We start from the raw sequence: 22,155 nt of genomic DNA on the forward strand, positions 1-22,155 counted from the left end.
CTTGAGGCCATTTCCTCTCATCCTGTCCCTTGTTCCCTGGGAGCAGAGCCCGATCCCCCCGGCTCCCTCCTCCTGTCAGGGAGATGCAGAGAGCCAGAAGGTCCCCCTTGAGCCTCCTTTTCTCCAGGCTGAGCCCCCCAGCTTCCTCAGCTGCTCCTGGTGCACCAGACCCTTCCCCAGCTCCTTTCCCTTCCCTGGACATCCCAGGAGGATTTTTTGCTTCTGCTGTTTAATGATTGAATTGAGACTAGTTTGATAAAATCCTGGTTATTTTTAAAAATACAATCAATGTTGGTAACTCAACCCAGATTCCAAAGAGCCATATCTAACTTGTCCATGCTTTTGCTTAGGCTCCCCACACTGCAAAGGTAACATAATCCATCACCATCAGTCAGCTGCTTTAAAGTAAATCTCCATTTCCATAAGGAAAAAAACAACCAACCAACATTTTCCAGTATGAAGTAAGCTCTGAAACCTATCCTCGATGAAATAATATCTGCTTTAAATGAAAAATAATGGCCCTCTCCCCCCCAAACCCTGATATCTAGTACTGAGTCCCTGCAGATGGAAGTCTAGCCAAAGTTCTGCCGAGGATTAGATCAATTCCAGCAGCAGCTGTAACAGACACATGTCAAATCCTGACTGACCTGAATTTTTCCTCAAAGATTAATCCTTCAACCGTTGTTGGCTTTAACTCATTGATGGGTGGATTATGTTTACAAACCCTTAGCAAAACCCTGACCTTGGTAACCTCTACATTTGTAGTTCACACAGACTCCTCTCTCCAAACTCACCTTGTGTCTGTAGTTTCCTGTTTGGTCACACACATGGGTCTAAATCCCATCCTCTGATTTTTCATCATAAAGTTTTACATAGCTTTTTTATTGGTGTTTTTATTGGTGTTTTTATTGGCGTTTTTTGTTTTGGTTTGTGTTTGTTTGTTTGGTGTTTTTTGTTTTGTGTTGTGTTTGTTTGGTTGGTTTTTGGGGGTTTTTTTGTTTGTTTTTTGGGGGGGTTGGAGTTGTTTGCTTGTTTGTTTTGGGGGTTTGTTTGTTTGGTTTGGGGGTTTTTGTTTTTATGCAAATAACAATTGGGTGTCAATCATGTGACTAGTTAATAGTTCATAGGGAACAGCTGGAGCTGTGCCAGGGGAGGGTTACACTGGATTTCAGGAAAAGGTTCTTTCCCCAGAGGGTGGTTGGGCACTGAACAGGCTCCCCAGGGCAGTGGTCACAGCCCCAAGGCTGCCAGAGCTCAAGGAGTGTTTGGACAACGCTCTCAGGGACAGAGTGGGATTGCTGGGGTGTCGTGGGCAGGGCAAGGAGTTGGACTGGATGGTCCTTGTGGGTCCCTTTCAACTCAGGAGATTCTGTGAATTCCAGTACTGTCAGACACAATTGCTGCTAAATCCCAGCAGGTACATTTTAAAGCACAACACCTGTTTAATTTTACATCTCCTATGGCTAATTTCCAGAAAGAGCTATAATTAATTAAAAACAGACGTGAGTACGTAGGAAGCTCATTTTTCTTTTTTCCCAGATAATCCCCAACATTTAAGGTACAAAAATCCACTGGAGTTATTGCAATAACACTGCAATAGCACACCTATCCAAATTCTCTGTTAAAATGGAGCAGCTCAGCATAATTCCAGTGCTTTGGGGAGGATTATTAGCGAGGAATATATTTCAGACTAATTCCATCAGTTTAATATTGTGTCACTCTGTTATCTTGCTCTCAAACAAACTGTTAGAGCAATGCCATCCCTTTTCCCAAGGAATTCATGCCTGTATAATTAACTAAATCAACTGTAACACAGATGGCATCGCACCATCCAAAAGCACTTGATGGAAACATTTTAAGCATGTTATTAACATCCCTAAATAACTATTTAATGCTACCTCTCCAACCCTCTTCGGCACCAACACGAAACACAGCTGGATTTGAGGGTGGAAAAGGCAGTATTTAACTGCTACACTCTTATAAAAGATTTTCAGTTCTCAGATTTATTCAATTTATAAATAAGCTTGAAAATAACAGACTCGACAGTGGCAACAAAAACATTGTGGTTTAGATTTGAGAATTAAGATTAATTTCCAGACTGACTCATCATCATCAGATTCAGCTGTGAGGAACTGGGCAGAAGGGAAGGACTGGGTCGGGAGGAGGAACCTTTCTTTAGGCTGGCCATGGTTATACAAAAATTATGTGTCTATTTGACAATGTGTTTTATGTCACAGTAGGTGTGTGACCAGCTCTAAACCAAGACAAAAACTTACAGTTCACAGCAACAGACAAGATTTTGAATGGAAAGTCAATTAATCTCCCAAATGCAAACAGCTACTAATGGTCAGATGCCCATCAAGCTCTGGCGGAAAGCTGCTCCTTCAGCCCCCAAAACTGAGGATATTATTTCAAACCTGATTTTTCATTAGTAAATATCCTAATTTAAATAACCTTTTCTTGACAGTTGCTGTGACTCCCCTCCCTAACGTCAGCCGGTCTCTGCCCAGTTACTGAATAGCAAACATGCCCCTTGTCTCATAAATGTCAATAAGCATAATAATAAACATAAATAAACATAAATACTGATTTAGAAAGAAAGCAAGAGTATGCTCAGAGTACCAGACTGGCTGGAGGTCAATTGTGAGGGGGGTGGGCTCGGTACCCACCAGAGGTGGCAGCGCTGGGGATTAACACCATTCCTCTCCCACCAACATCTGCTGGGCCAGGGCAGTCCTGGGGGAGGGGGGCTGGAGGGCCAAAATCTCATGGAATCAGGCTTAAGCCCTGTAGCATGGTCTCAGCTGGGAAAATGGTCCCTGGGGAAGACCAAGAGAGCTTTAGTTACATCCTGATGACAGGGAGATCTTTTGCATTAGAACAACTGAGACAAAATGAGCTGCTTTCACCTGGTCCAGCTTCTGGCAGGAACATTGTTAGAGGAGGTAAAGGGACAGATCCAAAGTAGAGATGGCAAAGGAGTTCAGAACAGAAAGGCTGTTAAAATGGGATGGGGCAGCCACAGTTTCTCTGGGCAACCTGGGCCAGGGCCTCCTCACCCTTACAGGGAAGATTTCCTTCAATATCCCACCTAACCCTGCCCTCTGGCAGTGGGAAGCCATTCCCCCTTGTCCCATTTTTGTGCCTTTGTAGAAAGTCCTTCCCCTGCCTTCTTGCAAGCCCCCTTCAGGTACTGGTTAAGTACACATTTCTAACTATAAGAAAAAGATCCATTATAAAAATGCTTTTAAAACAAAAACAGTCCCTGGAAGATGACTGAATAAAGTCCCAAAAGCAAACTGCCTTCCCAGACGATGAACCAGAAACCAAAGCTCGTGTTTCCCAAAGGAGAGGCAGAGCAACAGGTGGGAAGGAAAAGGTTGAAGGCACATGGGAAAGCTGCCCCTGAGGAGTGAGAAAGACTGGTGTGACACAAGCCAGGCCCTGTGTCCAGGGGGTGACTGAGGCAGGGCTGTGCCAGGGACATATGAAGGTGGCTCAGAGCTGCTGCCCTTGGTGAGGTGAGCACTGACCAGATGTGCACAGACCAGGAGTGCAGAGCTATAATCTGATTTTATAAGCTGATTTCATTTGAGATGCTGCATCAACCTTTAGAGCCAATTTGCCTGGTATGTGGATACCATTTCCCTGCACTTTCACAGAATGGATCAGTAAGAGGGTTTAAGGCAAACCCACAGCCAAGGGGAACATTTTAGGCCTTTAGGGGAAATAAAAGAGAAAGGGCTGTTTCAATCTCACTTTAACATTTGAAATCAAACAATCCCAGGTTCAACAGGTTGCCCAGAGAAGCCATGGCTGCCCTATCCTTGGAAGTCTCCAAGGCCGGGTTGGATGGGGCTTGGAGCAACCTGGGATAGTGGAAGGTGTCCCTGCCCATGGCAGGGGATGGGACTGGATGGGCTTTAAGGTCCCTTCCAACCCAAACTGTTCCATGATTCTCTGATTGCATGATTCATTCCTCTGGGAAAATTTTATTTTTCAACACAAGAGCTCCATAACTTTTTTCTAAGCAAGACTAATAACCAGAAGATTTCCATGGAGCACTACATTCGGTTTGTGCACACCATCACATTCAAGATATATCTTGAATATTCCAGTCATTAACAAACCTTACATGAACTGACCCTCCCAATGCTACTATAAATGCAATAAGCACCACATTTGAACATAATGGAAATAATTTTTTTAACTATACAAATAATTGCAATGAGCAACCCAAAGATGGACCATGCAAACTGTGTGTGTATGTGAGGAGTAAATTAATAGAAGTTACACCATGTTCTAGAGCCACCTGCTACCAGGGCCAAGAATGATAATACCAGGGTCAGCTGGTGCTCACAGAGCTGAATTTTGGGTCAGTTTGCTGGTTCTGCTAAGGGACAAAACTGGGGCAACCTCAGGATATGTAAGTGTACGGAAAAGTCTCTCATTTATCTATTGAAGGGGAAAAAAAGGGAAAAACATAAAAAGAAAGGGGAACCTCAGCAGCTGCCTCTGCTTGTGGTCTCTATTGGGTCACCAAAATTGGCTTGCTGGAGTTCACGTCTGAGGGCAAGTCCCTCATTCCTGAATGACATGTCCTGGCTGAAGTCTCCTCTCTGGAGAACCTGTCCTGTGCAGGTATCTCCCTCTCAAGGACCTGTGCAGACAATCGGGAAAAGTGCTGGCTTTGCTTTTCATCATGAAATGTGCTGTATAAAGTAACTGGGGAAATATTCCCTCCAACATCCCCATTTACAGGCAGGAGAAGCTCCACAGGAGCTCTTTCCTAGCTACTGGGTTAGTGTGGCAGCTGGGTAATCTGGGATTTGAGTTCCAGACTTTCCAATCTTTTAGCCTTCTGCACTCACTCCTTCAGGGAAAGTAGCTTCTCACACGGGTCGCAGGGCGCTGATCCTCAGCTAAGAGGATGTGTTCATCTGGCTCCTGACTTTCTGGCTGATCATTGCTCTTGGAGCAGGAACACCGGGTTCTGCCTGCAGTCAGGATGCCCGAGGGCACTAGAAATGCTTCCTGCTGGGATCTGAGTCCCACCAGCTACTGCCACCACAGCCAGGCACGTTCTCCAGGGCAGCAAGGGGGGAACTGTGAGACTGCAAAGCTCTGGGAGTCTGGAGAGGGGAAGGATGAGCAACAGCAGTGGCTGTGGCTGCTCTGCTCCGGCGGAACCAGAGTTTGTGAGTTTTAACAATAAAAATATGCAAATTCATATGGCTCATTAAAGCCACCAGAGAAGCCCATGGCCAGGAAACCCTGCTGGTGCTCCTGTGCCCCCCTGCCCAGACAGACAGTGACCCATCAGGCAGAGAGGCTTGGAAATGTGAGCTGTGTGTGGGGCAGCAGAGTGACCTCGATGTATCCTGGCACTTAAATGTTTGAAGGACGTGAGACCAGAAATCGGGATCTCAGCTTCACAGGTACAGTCAGGGTTGGACACGTCCACAACGAACTGCTCAAGAATCATGGAATCACAGAATATCCTGAGCTGGAAGGGACCCACAGGGACCATCGAGTCCAACCCTTGGCCCTGCTCAGGACATCCCAACGATCCCACCCTGTGCCTGCATGAAGATTGAGTAATGTGATGTGTAAAAACATTAGTCACAGATGGGGAATCAAAACAAAGGAGGAGTTACTACTAAAAGGAGATACTGCTACAGGGAGGAGATTCCCAGCTGTGAGCTCTGAGGCCCAGAGTTGGCACAGTTTGATATTCTGGTGACCTGGTAAAGAGTAAAGGGCAGGACACAAAAACCTGCTGATAGTAAAGGATTATGTAGGTCAATCAAGAGGAGAGAGGACTACAAAGCAAGCAAAAGGAAGAAAAAAAAACCACAATAACCTCGAACTAGAAAAAATACGTAACTAAGCAACACGAAATTCAATCCAGGAAAGTACAAGATAATCTGTATTTAAAAATACAATTTGACATATCCTGCACATAGAGATTTAGGAGGAAAGATCAAGTCATCACTGAGGACATCTGTTGTGCCCACAGTGAGATAAATAAGGTATTATACTGGCACGAGACTGGAAACAGGGTGAAAAGCATTATGATGCTGCAGAAAGATAAGTGGTAGGTACTCATTAATCCACTCAAAATCATCTAAAAGAAACATAACAGGTGTGACCAGGCAATAAAAGATTCAGGATCTGTGATTTTTTTGGAAGAGAAACTGCACAGGCAGTTATAAAATGATTGATATTGTGTAGGCAAAAAGGATGTTTCAGTTACTTTTCACACTAATGCAAGAACAAGAAACCACCCTGCGGGCACTGGCAGGAAATGAATTTTTCAGTGGAAAGATGATGGGGGCACTTCCCCATTTTTCTGCTGCTCCTAGGGTCAAATCACCACAGAAGGTGGGAAAAGGCTGGTGCTGTGAGTCCCCAGGTACTGGTGACAGAGGCAGGGCCAACCCAGCCCCAATACCACCATCACAGCACTTCCCTCCTAATCCAAACCATTCCATGGTTCCATGAATGCGTAGGGTGAGGGCAGGTGTTAGGACTGAAACACTGAGGTGTCTTGGCCCTTTCATTTCCAGAGAATATTTGCCCTTCTTGTTTACTTCTTTTATTTCCATATTGAATTCACAGTTTCTTCTCTCACCTTGCTTTGTGCAAGCCAGTGGAATGGGACATCCCAGTGAGACGGCCTGGGATGAGGGCAAGGGGTCAGGAGGAGAGGTGCCAGCTGAATTCCTCAGAATGAGAGGAGACAGCCCAAAGTTGCATCAGGGGAGGTTCAGGTTGGACATTAGGGAAAATTTCTTCATGGAAAGGGTTGTCCAGCCCTGGCACAGGCTGGAGTCCCCATCGCTGGAAGTGTTCAAAAAATGTGGATGTGGCACCTGGGCACACGATTATGATGAACATGGTGGTGATGTGGGTTGATGATTGGCCTTGGCGACCTTGAAAGGCCTTTTCCAACGCTAACAACTCTGTTACTTTGATTCCATGATTCTGCTCCACCCCTCAGGGATGGCAACTCAGGTCACATTGCCCTGTGCAGTGGTCAGACAGGCTGAGCTGGGCTGATCACCCACAGATCAGCAACATCACAGCCCCTAAAGATACTGCTGGGCTTTTCTAACACTTTAAAAACCTGTTAAAAAGTACATGGAAAACATCTATGCAGTCATAGCAACTTCAGATTTGCTTTAAAAAACAAATCTGCAATTTAAACGGCCACAGATACATTTGAAATAGCAGCCCAAGAGCATTTTTCTGCCTAGATAATACACATCTTGGCAGCATTTCAACAGAACTAGACTTACATTCAAGTGTCAAATGCTTCATTTTAATGGTGCTCAGCAAATGCTCCCCTCTCTCTGTTCTACCTGCAGCCTCCCTGATGTAAGGGAACCCACCTGGCTTTCCTTCAGCAATCCCAAATCCCTCCTCCCTCTATAAACTCCTCTGGATTTGACACCCGGTTCTGTAGACTTGAGGAGATGAAAAGGCTTTGGAAAGCAAACAACCTGAACCACTGAAACACGGTGCAGAGGTACAAAGAAAGCTGCTCAACTCCACAGTGGAGAGCCTGGAACAGCCCCAGGCCATGGCTGCAGAGGGATTTACAAGGGCAAGGACAGCGGAACAAGCTGGGAACAGGGAGAAAGGCTCCGACGGAGCATCGGCCGCGGCACTGCAGGTCTGGAAGCAGGGAGGGAGCACCACACCTGGAAACACGACCCAGAGCCCGGAACAGAACTGCCCTTCCCTTCCCACCAGGCACCAGCTCTGCAGACACGCCGGTCCCCCTTCCCAGCAGACCCACTCCATGTGCTGTCCCCGCTCCCCATCCTGTGGCAGCGGCTTCCCTGCCCCGTGGGGCTCATGGCCATGCCGGAGACACGGGGAGATGCAGCGCTGCATCCAGAGCAGGTCCCACAGCCCGCATCCCGCCGCAGGACCGCTCCCTGCCCTCGGAGACGGACGGGGCTACTCTCGGGATGTGCCCGGGATTCGCCTCAGCAGAGCCAAGCACCCCCCGCCCCGCACGCCGTGGATGCAGCTGCACCCTCCCCCAGGTTGAATTCAACTTACAGTGCACTTTAAGGAGATTTAAAAAACCATTTCGGGCAAGAAAAGCGCCGAGAAGGATCCTGGCCAGCCTTTCCTCACCTCTGCTTCAACTCCGGCGGCGGCGTCTCCCGGCTTGTCACGGCTCCAGCTCCGGGGGCTGTGACTCAGCAAAGGGAGCAGCTTTTTATTTTTCCGATGGAACTTACCAAACCGTGCCAATATTACGGGGAGGATCTGCTTTCCGGAGCCGCTGCTCTGCCAGCCTCTCCCGAGGTAATTCCACTGAACCCTCCCCATCTGCTTACGGTACAACAACAGGAAACAATTTCTTTGGGGGAAAAATATCAAATGCAAACCTGCCTGGGAATCGGGCTGGGCGAGGAAGAAAAGATTCCCAAGCTCTACCTATGCTGGACTTAAAAGAAAAGGTGACGTCTCATTATTAGCCTGAGAGTTCTGCTGCTCCTAGTCAGATATCCTGGGATCTGAGTCTCTGTGATGAGCTGGAGCTCGGCAAGGAGAGCCTCCTGCCCCAGGACCCCCAGGCTGGCAAGGGTGGGAAGTGCCCCAGGAGGGAGGCAGCTGCCCTGCTGTCTCTGGAAGAATCCCTCCGGCCTTTCTACAGGTCGGAGGATCCCCCTGTACCCCGTGGCACATGACAGGACAACTGCACCCACAGGGAAAGAGCTCCTCACCCCAACTACAGCCCCTGGGGTCACAGGCCTGACCCCACTGCCTCCCTCCTCTCTGCACTGCCCAAATCATGGAGAAACAGGAATCTCTGTGGGATTTCAGGAGAGTTGTGGGAGTCTGAGATCCCTCTCTGTCAGGCTGAGCCCACCTGGAGTGATAGAACCACAGGTACAGGGGCACAAACCCGACTGGGCAACCTGCGGCTCCTGTTGTTGGGAAACCAAACTCCAGCAGCTGAGGAACAAAAGGCTGATCCACGCTATAAAATCCCAAGCCTGTTCCAACATAAACTGTAACCTCTTACACCACCCCATGACCGCATGTGTTCAGGTGAACCCACAGCTCCAAGCCCACCCAGTGCCAGCATTCAGTGGGTCCAGAACATACCCAACAACCACCCAGCTCCTGTTTATCCTCTTCTGTGTCCTTGCCAAGAGGGATGCACAGGGCTCTCCTGAGCCCATGGACCCCCAGCAGCTCCTGGGCAGGATCCGGGGTGCTCCTAGCACCACTGTATCATCCCTATGTGGTTATTTTCCTTATCCAAGATGTCCCAGTTCCCCATTCCACTGACACAGGTTGCCCAGAGAAGCTGTGGTTGCCCCATCCCTGGAAGTGTCCCAGGCCAGGTTGGACGGGGCTTGGAGCAACCTGATCTAGTGGAAGGTGTCCCTGCCCATGGCAGAGGGTGGGACTGGATGATATTTAAGGTCTCTTCAAACGCAAAATATTCTGGGATTCTGTGATTCCATGATAACAGGAAACTGATTGGTTTTGCCTCAGGCTTATTTTCTAATGAATTCGTTACTATCCCACTTTTAAAAGACAAGGAAGATGCTGTCACTGCCACCACAAACTCCATTGGCCAATCCCTCACAAAAGCCAGCAGGAATGCAGAGGCTCCAGGCCCAGCCTGGTGAGCTCAGTGGGGAGAGGGCACTGCCAGGTTTTGGGAATGATGCTCAGCACAGGGAGACTGGGAAGGGCCCCAGGAGCCAGGGGTGCTACAGCCTCAGCTCTGCTTCCCCTACCCATCCCCTACTCTGGCCCTTGGGATTTAAACCCATTCAGAGGAATGATCAGCCCGTTCCTATGGAGAAGGAAAGCTGGAAGTTACTTCCAGATGCATCCAACCAGAAGTGCTCCAGAGTTCAGCCTGTGACAAATAGCAAACACATCCTTTAATTAAGAAAGCCTTTTCCTTTGATTTTTTAATTAGAAGCAAGAATGTAGATGCCATTTACATACAAGGATTGTCTTGCTTTTCTTCCAGTGCTGGCAGAACGGAATTCCAATCACATCCTGCAAATTTCCATGAGTTTAAAAAAGTCCTCAGGGTTACAAAGCTCCTGACCATCAGGTTTTGAGATATAGGGTGCTCCAGCAGCAGCCATAAATTGTGGCAGAAAAGATCCATATAGAATTTTGATATCTCTCTGCAGCCATAGATCTGTTTAAACTACTAAAATACTACAGACCATCAGATGCAGTTTCCAGGTGGGTACCAGTGAACAGCCACCTCTGTAAAATGAGAAATACAAGGTGCAGTTGAGAGTTTTAGAATGGATTCAATGAGTGAATGAGTAAGAAAGCAGAAGAATGAAATTTTCATGGCACGCAGGAGACATGAGGTGAATACTTGAATAAAAAGTAATAAAAATGAAAAAAAATCAATATTAGCCTGAAGCATTATAGAATCCCAATTTAAACCAGCCTCCCAACCCCCTGGGAGAGCAGGGCTGGCTGTCCTCCCACTGCCAGAGCTCCTGCCCACAGCAGTTCAATACCCTGACCTGTCTTCAAAGGGAAGGGATGCACCCGCCTGGATCCCCCTCTGAGGACAGAATCCCACCAGATTCCCCCTAATTACAGACAGCCATGGCAACGTGTCTTGGAGGGGAAGATGGACCAGAGGAAAGGCTGTAACATCTCTATCTCTTCCTCACTGGTCTTTTAAGCAGTCTGGCTCTTGTTTTAGTTATAACGTCCTTACAATCCCAGGCTGGTTTGGGTTGGGAGGGACCTTAAAGCTCATCTCATTCCACCCCCTGCCAAGGGCAGGGACACCTTCCACCAGAGCAGGAAATAAACCTCAGAAAATGGGAATAAAATACCCTGTTTTGAGCTAAACAGACACTTTCTGTGATCAAAGTTGGCCTTGTCTCACCCTGCTCCCCTTCCTGCTTCTCTTCACACCCAGGCTGAGGCTCCTCCCGGGTGGGTTCTCTGGGAGCCACAGCCCCGACATGATCGGAGCAGTACTCGCTCAGTACCACCCCTCTCCTAACTACATTAAGGAGGATGATTTTCTCCACTGGCAAATGGGCTTGTAGCCAGACAGATTTTGAAAACAAATATATCCTCAGGAGCACCTTCTCCACGCAGCAGCTCCGCAGCCCAGGCAGCACTGGCAGCCGCTGCCGTTGCCATGGAGGCTGTGCCCACTGTTCTTCTCTTTTTCCTATTAAAAAAAGGGCAGTAACTGCTGCAGATCAGTAGCACAGATTTACAGGGAGCTCTCACAGGCCGCAGGCACAAGGCAATATCTGACACGTGCAGCTACTGAGGGAACTTGGCTGCCTGAAGGATCTTTGTGATGGATTTATCTCTCCCCCATTTTAGTCAAAATATTAAGATAAAAAATACGAGATTATGTAAAAAATGAAACTGAAATGTTTTAGAATGACATTTGAATTTTTAGAAGTGCTCATACTTAGTTAAAATCAAGAGTTTTAAAACCTTATTTTGAAACTGGAGCCCCCTGCTCTGGAGCCAGGCTGGGAGAGCTGGAGGTGTTCAAATGTAGAAGAGAAGGCTCTGGGAGACCTTAGAGCCCCTTCCAGTGCCTAAAGGGGCTCCAGGAATGCTGGAGAGGAACTTGGGACAAGGGCTGGACATGACAAAGGAGAATGGCTTCCCAGTGCCAGAGGGCAGGGTTAGATGGGATATTGGGAAGAAATTCTTGGCTGTGGGGGTGGTGAGGCCCTGGCACAGGTTGCCCAGAGAAGCTGTGGCTGCCCCATCCCTGGAAGTGTTTAAGGTCAGGTTGGACAGGGCTTGGAGCAACCTGGGATAGTGGAAGGTGTCCCTGCCCATGGCAGGGGGTGGGACTGGATGAGCTTTAAGGTCAACGTTGAGGGAAGTTCCTTACTCAGCCAGGAAGCATGGTGGTGTTTTTCTGCTATTGCCAAAAAGAAGGGAGCTATAAATGTTTTTCTTCTTTGTCCTTTAACATCTCTGATGACTTAGCAGCAAGTGCTAAAAATAATTTTTCATGCTTCATCTTCAAAGTCGATGTGGTGCAATGTTTAAAAAACCCCCAAATCCTATATCCCAGTGAGAATATTACAAATATTTCAGGATCCAAATGAGACTTTCTGAAGAGGTGCTGTAGGGCTGCCAAATGTGACATTTCACACCAGCTTTTCTCTCTGAGCTCTCTCCCAGCCCTCTGCTCACAGAGACAGCAACTGAGACAGTGACACATTTCTGAGAGCAGGCTCCCATCAAGTGCTCAGGATTCACTGCACGAAGGCACGTTTGGGAAACAGTGAGCTAAAACTCTTTGGAGTTGGAGAGGAAATGAAACAGTATTCTAATCCCCAGGGGAAAGTTTGTGCCATACAGGCTTTCCCTTCACATTTCTGATGTTCAATACATCTCTAAGTCAGCAGTGGGCAGGACACAACCCAAAGCCAGAAACAGGTTTGGAGATTCCCAGGAAAACCCAACAGCAATGAAATAACAATGTTGGTGTAATAAATGACTCCTACCAATCCCACTGCATGGTTATGGCCTAAGTTTAGATGTAATAAAACCTATTTGTCCTGCAAATAACATGAAATAACATATCAAGATTTTTGATTCCAAGTGAATCAAGCAGGCTTGGAATTCAGAACTGCAGGGAAACTGGAGGGACCTGAACTTGCATGCATGTTACTTTAAATAGCCGAGTCTCATTAATATGAAATGATGTTCCCGATGCCACAAGTACAGCATTCCTTAGTAAATCTGACATACACAAGTCACAGGCAATACTACCCACCTCAGTGCACTATCCAAGCACTAAACGTTATCTCCACAAGACGCACAAAGGGCAAAATCCTCCCAGGCACCCCAGGGAATGATGCTTTGAGGCTGCTTCTGCATTTGTTTACACACCCAGGAGTGGGTTCTGTCCCCAGTATCCAACCTGAACTTCCCCTGGCACAGCTTGAGGCCATTTCCTCTCATCCCATCCCTTGTTCCCTGGGAGCAGAGCTCGACTCCCCCCTCCTGTCAGGAAGTTGCAGAGAGCAAGAAGGTCCCCCCTGAGCCTCCTTTTCTCCAGGCTGAGCCCCTGCAGCTCCCTCAGCTGCTCCTGGTGCTCCAGACCCTTCCCCCAGTGAGCAGAACCAAGAAGCTGATGCTGAACAGCTGCTCAGCAGCTTCACCACAGTCACTGAGGGAGTCCATGGCACCAGTGAAACAGGCAAAGGCCAGCACTGGGGGCACTGGAGTTACTGGTTTGGGAGGATGCAGAGGTGGTCCTTTGGTATTTGTTTACATACCCTGAGTTAATCAAGACAGTGGCACGGACAACACCCGCCCCAGCTCTGGAACTGCTCTGTCCCCGTGAGACTCCCTGTGCTTGGAGCTGGGGCACAGATAGAGGCTGCAACACGAGGGTTAAAATGATGCTGAACAGACAGAAGGTGCTCACAGTGCTCTTAAATCCCACCCAGAGTAACTGCAAGCATTTCTAGAAACAGGGAATTCCAAGAAGTGCTGAAGAGCTAATGGATGCTGGGGAAGCTGAGGCATTGCCAGAGGGCTGGCTGGAGGCTGGAGCAATTCCACTGTTCCCACGGCAAGGTCCATTAGTAATGCAGTTACCTGGTGTCATTTAATGCTGGTGAACAATAACAACTTCAAACTCCATCCTAAAGATGCAGCTGTTGTTCTAACAACCCCCTGGATCTTTGCTCCCTGCCTTTCACTCCCGATTTGGGGATGTACATGTACATCCATGTCTGTGCAGACAGCCCTTCCCAGGAGCTACATCTGCTCCACAGCTCACTGACACTCCTTGATACCACTGTGCTGATTGACACGGAAATACAAACAGAAGAACAAACATTCCTGCCTCTACAATACCTTCAGTGCCAAATGCAGTTGTTGAGTGGCTTATTTTGAAGTGAGAGCAATGATATTTTCAGCAGAGCACCTATTTCTCTGTACTTTCACATGTTTGTGCATAACACTGAGTTAACCAACAACTTGTTCCCCCTCACACAACTGTTACTGCTCTTACAGTAGAACACATCCAAACCTCAGCTCAGCTTTTGGAAGGGAAAAACCCCACACAGCAGCAGAGCTCTCTGCAGCTCCCTGTGGTTGTTCCAAGGGGTTTATTCACCTTCCCACCCTCCTGTGGGTTGGGATGTGCCCTCTCTGTTGATACCAGATTCAGTTTGACCATCTCCTGCTGTCTAAGGCCAGGTTGAACAGAGTTTAGAATGACCTGGTCTAGTGGAAGATGCCCCTGTCCATGGCAGGGGTTGGGACTGGATGAACTTTAAAGTTCCTTCCAACCCACACCAGTGTGGGATCCTGCTGGTTACTGGGCACTGCTGAAGAAACTAATTTCACACATTCCCACTTCAGCTTTTCCCTTTGAACAAACAAAATAATAACAAAAAACCTCTAAAAAGCAACTTTGAGGGAAAAAGAGCATAGTTATATTTGTCTGCTCTTGATAGTACCTCTGACACCAACCTCAGTGACACTCCCCAACCCTGTGCTCTCTGCTTTCCCAGTCTCAGCCATCTGTACCCACCTCTCACCTCCTGCAGGACAACTCCAGGAGGGCATCAAGCATGCATTTCTTTCCATTCCTCTTCACATCCAAGAGATATCCCACTTTCTGGGTTGCTTGCTTCTCCACTATGCTTTTTGCTTAATTTGTGGTTATAAAACCTTATCAGGCCAAAACCATAAGCCAGTCTCAGGTGACACACTGATATTTGGTAAGAGGGGAATCAAAAAAACAATTCCCAGACCAAATAAGGCACAAAATTGCCTTTGTTTAGAAAATGCTGCCTGGCAGAGCTCCCTCAGGCTGGAAGCAGGTCAGGCTGCTGGGCCTGCTGGGTGACTGACAGGTAACAAGGAGCACCTGCCAGCACTCAGCCCCTTTAACTCCTGCTAAGCCTGAGTGTGTCCTAAGGGAGTAAAACATAATGATATTCCCTTCCACTGCAACTCTGCAAACCAGCAAAGTCCAGAGTTCTGGCAATGATGGCTTTGTCCCTGTAAACTGGGATTGGCAAGATATGGAATTGGAATTTCTGCATGTGAAAATCCAGGAACCAGCCAGGTGTTCAGGAAAGCTCAGAAAAAGGAGAGAAAACTAAACCCAAAGATATCCCCTTCTTCCAAAGGCTTGTTTTGATTTGTCTCTGACTGTGCTGCTAAATCACAGAATAGTAGAATTTTTATAGTGGGAAAAGACCTCTGAGATCACTGAGTCCAAATGTCCAAACCCAGATACCACCAACCACATCCTCAAGTGCCACATCCACAGTTTTTCTGAACACTTCCAGGGATGGAGAATCCACCACTGCCCCCGGCAGCTGTGCCAGGGCAGGACAGCCCTTTCCATGAAATTTTTTTCCCTAATATCCAACCTGAACCTCCCCTGGCACAACTTGAGGCCATTCCCTCTCCTCCTGCCCCTTGTTCCCTGGGAGCAGAGCCTGAACCCCCCCCCCCCCTCGGCTCCACCTTCCTGTCAGGGAGTTGTAGTGAGCAAGAAGGTCCCCCCTGAGCCTCCTTTTTTCCAGGCTGAGCCCCCCCAGCTCCCTCATTCCCTGGGAGGTGTCAAGGACAGAGGCAGAAGAACCCAGGGTGTGATGGGGCTGTAGGTGCCACGAGCCACCCCTGGCCCTCTACCACCTCTGGGCCCCCTGACCAGCACTTGGAGGGGCCTTGCATGAAACACTGAGAAAAAGGAGACACAAGCAAACTGCAGAAGTGTCAAACTGTATAATGAATCTCCCACAAGCAGCATAAATAATAAATCATTGCCCTAGTGTCACAGGTCTGCCTGAGCCCCCCAGGCCCAGCCCTGCAGGCACTGCCGGGCAAGGGGAAGGCTCCCAAGGGTCCCAAGAGTGCTCCAAGCTTTGGCCATGGCATCCAGCAGCTCTGGGGAAACAGCAGGGCTTGGGTTACAAAACCAAAATCCATAACGTTTCCCTCAAGGACAGCTGGTAACATAGAGCTCAGGCAGGGAAAAGTTGGGATCCATCAGTACTTGTAACACACTCTGCTCAGATCTGTTGGAATCTCAACCTTTCACGCCCCACCTTGGGCACCAAAAAGGCTGATTGTGGTTTAACTACAGCTGAGAACTCAGTTCCATGCCCTTGCTCTGTGGGATGGGGAGGGGAATCAGGAAGAGGTAAAACCTGTGGGTTATGAACAATTACAGTAAAAAATAATAAGAGTAATAATAATGATGATGAGAAGGAAACTGAGAAAGAGGAGTAAACCTCAAGAATGGCAAGTGCCACCCACTAACCCACACTCAGCCTGTCCCCAGCAGTAATCAGTGGCTCCCGGCCCACTCTCCCCAGTTTATAACCTGGACACGCTGTTCTGTGCTGTGGAATATCCCTCTGGCCAGTTTGGATCAGCTGTCCTGGCCTTGCCTCCATCATGTTCCTTGAGCCCCTCCTTGCTGGCAGAGCAAGGGACACAGAGAAGTCCTTGACCAGTGTAAGCACTGCTAAGCAACAACCAAAACATCTGTGTGTTATCCCTATTATTCCCACACTAAATCCAAACACAGCCCTGTACCAGCTATCAGGCACAAAATGAACTCTGTCCCAGCCCAAAGCAGGGCACTTCACTGACTTCATGTGAACATTTCCTGTGCCTGCAGCTTCCCCTGACTCTGAATGCAAAGCAAAGATCTTGACCCTTCCAGTGACCACGACCCAAGTCACACCAGCCAGACCTGACTCACTCTCCCACAATGTTCCTCTCAGCAAGCTCCAAAGTGCTCGGTGTATCCTACCATTTTCTAGGCAGGGATGGGCTTTGGACAGTGGGTGGAAGAGCTGAGCAGTGAGAGTTGTCACCTGTGTGTTCACAGCCATGCACTGTGTGTCCTGTTCCTTCTCCCTGAGACATCACTGGATACTCCAATGGTTTCTGTTGAACTGAACTATAACTGGCCTTCCCATCCAATGTTTCCCAAGGAACACTGTCAGGATAATCTGGCCTGAGTACCAGGCAAGAAGGAGTTATGATATTAGGCAATAATGAAATAATGCATGGTGATTCATAATTTTCTTTTCCTAACAACACAAGCAACATGTAAAGATAAAAGTGTCCCATAAATCACTGGATATTTACTGTGATGGACCAAGCCCTCAGGACTTGCTGCTCTGTCCTTGAACCAGGATAAAATCCAGATATCACATCATGGCACACAGATCTCTGCAGTTCCCCACATTGACAAGGCTGGGGCTTTAAATGACTATCTGCTTCAACACACAAACATGACCATATCAGCTATAGGTAGGGAATGTTTTGTTCTGATTTGTGTGAAAATCTGAAACAGCCTTGGAGGTAAAGAAAATCTGTGCTCTGGATATTAGATTTTACTCTGCCTTCAAGCTTCTCATTACCTTTCTTTGCTATTATTTCTCTACAGATAAAGTAAGAAAATCTCATATCCGAGAATGAACCCTGTTGCTACAGAAAGACAACATAATGGAACATTTTGATGGAACTTCAAAGTCTAGTGTTGTCCTGTGCTGTGAGCACCAGTTACTGGTTGGAAAACACCTTCTGGTTCAGTTTTATCCAAAAGGAATCCAGATTGTGGACGCTGAGACCACACCATCACTCAAACCAGAATGCAAATGGGCATCCTCAAGAGATTTGCTTTAACAGCACCATCCTCATCCAAACCAGACACGTTCTCGTTACAAACCATGGCTGGAATTAATTTGTTATGGAAGCAGCTGGAAAAGTAATCCAATATCAAGTGAATAGAATCATTGTTTTAGTATAGAATTAGTTAACATGCAGCAAACCCTTGTCAGGAGGGCCATGGGAATATTACTGTAAGAGTCCTGCTGGAAGTTGGTGTGAATCAGTAAATCTTCAGCCACTTCAGGTATTTGGCAAAGTTGTCCCTCTGGGCACATCCAGAGGCCCTGCAGGCAGTAGGATTTCTGACACTGTCTCAGTGGCATCAGAATCAGGGCTTTGTGTGCAATTTCTGTTTAATTAAACCCCATTAATAAGGAGTTTGGTGCAGATTTACATCCAGTAAATATCGTCTGTGCCATCTGGAGCCCATTAATTCTGTCCCTACCACCGGGATGTGCCAGGGGACACAGGGATTACACAACCAGGGGTCATGGGAGACATAACAGCAGTCAGCCAAAAGAAGAGATGGTTTTTAGTGCTAAAAGCCTGAGTTGAACCAATTACCCCTGTTCTGATTCTCAAAGGGCTCAACCAGAGAAACAAGGGTGGCCGCAGGGTGATGGCCAGTCCGAGCAGCTTCCCACCCCACAGCCTTGCACTGCTCACATCCACACCGAGCTGCTCCCAGGGGATAAATTCCGGCTGTGACTATGACAAAACCAGTGCACAACATCCAACTTGAGCAGCAGCTTTCCAGACCAGCTGCAGCTCTCAGTTAGTCCTGGGACATCAGGTTGCCTAGAGAAGCTGTGGCTGCCCCATCCCTGGAAGTGTCCAAGGCCAAGTTGGACAGGGCTTGAAGCAACCTGGTCTAGTGGAAGGTGTCCCTGCCCATGGCAGGGGGTGGGATTGGATGGGCTTTCAGGTCCCTTCCCACCCAAACCATTCCATGATTCTATGGTTCTCTGTTGCCATCCCAATGAGCTGGGAAAGCTGAGGGGCCCAGCCTGCAGCCCCTCACCGACCAGCTGGGCTCCAGGTTGGGAAAGCTGAACTTGAGCCAGCAACAGGGGAAAACTAGAACCAGAAACATTAGTTCAAAGGATAGAAAAGACTCTCTGAGCTTAAACTGACTCTTCTTAAGTGTCCCCATTTGCACATGACCTTGTCAAGGTTGAATGACCACAGTACCAGTGGTCAAACCCAGGATATCCATGGGATTTAAGGAAAGCCAACACTCCACACCCTGCTGCTGGCCTGTGTGTTTGAGGAAACTAATTTTGTCCTCCAGACATTCTCCCAAGCCTTTCCTAACTGTCTTTCCTCAGGCACTGCCTCTGCTTTTACGGAGGGTCCCTCTGGGTGATTATAGGAAGCTCCACAAATAAAATATATTGAACCCTCCTCTCATTTCTGCACCACCAGTGAATAACAAATCCCTGATCACATGTGCCTGGAAATAACCATCTGTGGATCTGCACTGAACTGATTTAAAAAATTCTAGCAGGATGTCATTCTCCATTAGAATCATTTCTACAGCACTATATTAAATTCCTGAGATCTTTTGGGGTTTATCTGACTACAGCACACTTGCCTGTAATTGCCAAAGGAAAATCAGGAACTACCTTTCCAGGTTTAATGAGTATTCTGCCATTAATAGTATCCAACACTTGATGCTCCCTTTCCCTTTGCATGCAGATACACGTGGGCAAATAAAGACAGGATCACAGGAGTGATTTAATTTGGAATTCTGTTGTATTGGCTAATATTTGGCTGCTTTTACCATGAATACATTAGTACAAAAGCTGTTATGTGTCTTAAAATTGCTCACTCACAGAGTAGCTGGATGGGTTCAAATCCTACATCACAGTTACCTGGCACATGTAAAATTTTTTATTTAATTTTTTAATTATTTTTTCCATTTAAGCTGAACCTCTGCTGCTGATCATACATGAAGAGCTGCACTGCAGAAGGTGACAAGATGAGAACATATGTTTTAAGGGCAAGTGTTAACACAGATTATTATTTAAAGGCCTTCACTTGGTAACATTCATTTGCTGATGCTACTTTGAATTCAAGTCATCTGCAATAAAAAGTAATATTTTAGAGATGCATTTTGGAAACAAAAAGAAAAAAAAAGTGAAGCAAAGTTTTACTCTTCATGTAAACTGACAGTGCTCTGGGAAACTTGGTGAAACTTCACCATGTGGGAGGTGTTGACAACTGAGTGTGTAATAAGTGAAGGATTTACAAGCACACAGTGCCACAAATATATCCCAGACTGGTATTTGTCAAGACAACCAATGGGCCTTCAGCACATTCTTTAAAGCCTTATTAAAACAGGGTCTTATTCTCTCCATCAGGGCCCTGGTGACAAATGCACCTTCCTCTGGTCAGGGCGTTCTTGTGGCCCAGACACAGGTATCATTGGCCTTTAATCACCACTACAAACATTAAGATTCCTAAAGTCTGATGTTTGCAGGTTACAACTCAGAAAGCTGCCAAGAGTCAGCACAAACCAGGCAGAAATTCCACTGCAAAGGTAAAGTATTTAGACAGTCCCTATGAAACTCTCAATTTCTAGGCATATTTTAAGCATCCTCCAAGCATTTCCATGCACAGAGAGGAGCCTAAGTGCAGAGCAGGGGGCAGGACAAGGATGCGGCATGTCAGCTGAGAGCCCAGGCTTAAGCTGTGAGTGTCTCCTGCCAGGAAATTATTATTTTGTACCACATGCATCTCTCTAGAAGTATCACAATGTGAGAAATAACAGGCAAAAGCCAACCCCACTCCAATGTGCTTTCTAATTTCTGTCTGCATTTTAAACAGCGTCAGTAGAGGCATCACATGAACTGCAAGGAAAAGGAATGTGGATGAGATAAATGACATTTAAAACCACAGAGGGAGCAAGCAGCTGGGAAAGAAAAATAAAGAAGTTTCTTTTTTTAACCTAACAGGTTAAACAGCAGAGAATAGAATCATAATCCCAGACTTCTTTGTGGGAACTGGTTGTCAGGGAACTTAAAGCTCAACCTGTACCACCCCCTGCCATGGGCAGGGACACCTCCCACTAGACCAGGTTGCTCCAAGCCCCATCCAACCTGGCCTGGAACACTTCCAGGGATGGAGACTGATTTCCTGACAGGTATAGGATTGTAATGGGAAGCAGTTCCGAGACACGCAGTCGATGGAGTTCAGCAAACAGGAAATACTCGAATCAGTTCCTTGGTGAGCACAGAGACAGAATATTTGTTACAGCAATTCATCATCACATGTATTACCCCAAACACCAACATCTACAGCTGCAGAGGAGATTTATCAGCAATCACAGGCCCTGGCATTTCAACTCCATCACACACGACAGAGCTGCTGTAAGATCCTGAGGAATAAACAGAGCAGGAAGGTACAGCAGGGACCCAGTGCCAGGCAGAGCCATCCCCTTCCTGGCATCCAAGGGCAAAGCTTTGCAAATCAGAGCCATGGTTATAACCACACCGAAGGGAAGGGGGTGGAATAACCCCAAATATAGAATCCAAAACATCACATTTGAAAATGGGTCCTACAAAGCCTTTAGGCAGCAGATGGGTCATATGTAACACATCTATACATTTATATGTCTATATACCTATATATCTCTGTCTATATAACACATATTATGTCCATATCTATAGATGCATAAACACATACAGGCACTGATAAACACATGTAGGCACATATAAACACATACAGGCATTAATTAATGAGCACGGGTAGGCACTGACTAATGAGCACAGGTAGGCACTAATTAATGAGCACAGGTAGGATCTAACGTCGCTCCATCCTGCTGCACAGAGGGAGCATCAGCCCCTGCCTGCAGTGCACTTCAGATAAAACCTGTAGGCTGCTCTCAGCAGACACATTTAAAGGCATTTTTACAATTTACTCTGCAAAAGGCTAAAAAAAATAATCCATCCCTGCCGAATATGACTATTTTCCCCCTCCGTCCTCTGAACAGTGGGATCGGATTAGGAGTGATGCATCCATCGGTCCGGGGAAGCACTGAGAGGACAGAGAAGGAAAAGAAAATAAAAAATAATAAACAACAACCAACCCCAGAGTAAGGTTTGCTCACCCGCCGCGGATCCGAGCAGTGCGGAGCTAAGGGCAGGTTTCCCGGGCAGGCTGCGCGGTGCGGGCGCTCCGGGCCGGCGGGATGCGCTCCGTGCCAGCAGCCTCAGCCATTGCGGAGTCACTGCAGCTCCGGCAGCACGTCAGCACCGCTCCCGGCTCCAGAGCCCTCCCTTCCCGGAGCCAGCCGAGGATGCTGCGGGAAACCCGCTCCTCCGCCGCTCAGGGCCCCGCGCACCGGGATGAGCCCGCAAGGATTGGCATTTCCAGCTTAATTATGCAGCCAAAGCTTTGCATCCAGCACGGCTGCAATCTGCACGGAGCTGCTCCTGGAGCAGGGCTGAATTACTAAAAAAGGGCAGGGAGGGAATGAAG

General features: G+C 47.5%; 1 protein-coding gene across 20 annotated transcripts in view; it reads right to left on the reverse strand.

Annotated features, from left to right (window-relative positions):
• The window catches only part of JAKMIP3 (Janus kinase and microtubule interacting protein 3), a 69,305-nt gene extending 47,413 nt beyond the window's left edge, over window positions 1–21,892 (reverse strand). For 16 of the 20 annotated variants that reach the window (XM_027655170.1, XM_027655169.1, XM_027655168.1 and 13 more), the window contains exon 1: window positions 21,785–21,892. The gene's annotated coding sequence lies outside the window, so the exon portion shown is untranslated. Of the gene's footprint in view, window positions 1–2,669; window positions 2,820–8,073; window positions 8,211–8,258; window positions 8,342–21,784 lie in introns of those variants that run through there. The other 4 variants (XM_027655152.1, XM_027655155.1, XM_027655154.1 and 1 more) reach the window with 4 other exon arrangements.
• Window positions 21,893–22,155: the final 263 nt, after the last annotated feature.

Source organism: Corapipo altera, unplaced genomic scaffold (assembly GCF_003945725.1).
Source record: "Corapipo altera isolate COAL_440 unplaced genomic scaffold, ASM394572v1 180, whole genome shotgun sequence".
Classification (NCBI taxonomy): Eukaryota; Metazoa; Chordata; class Aves; order Passeriformes; family Pipridae; genus Corapipo; species Corapipo altera.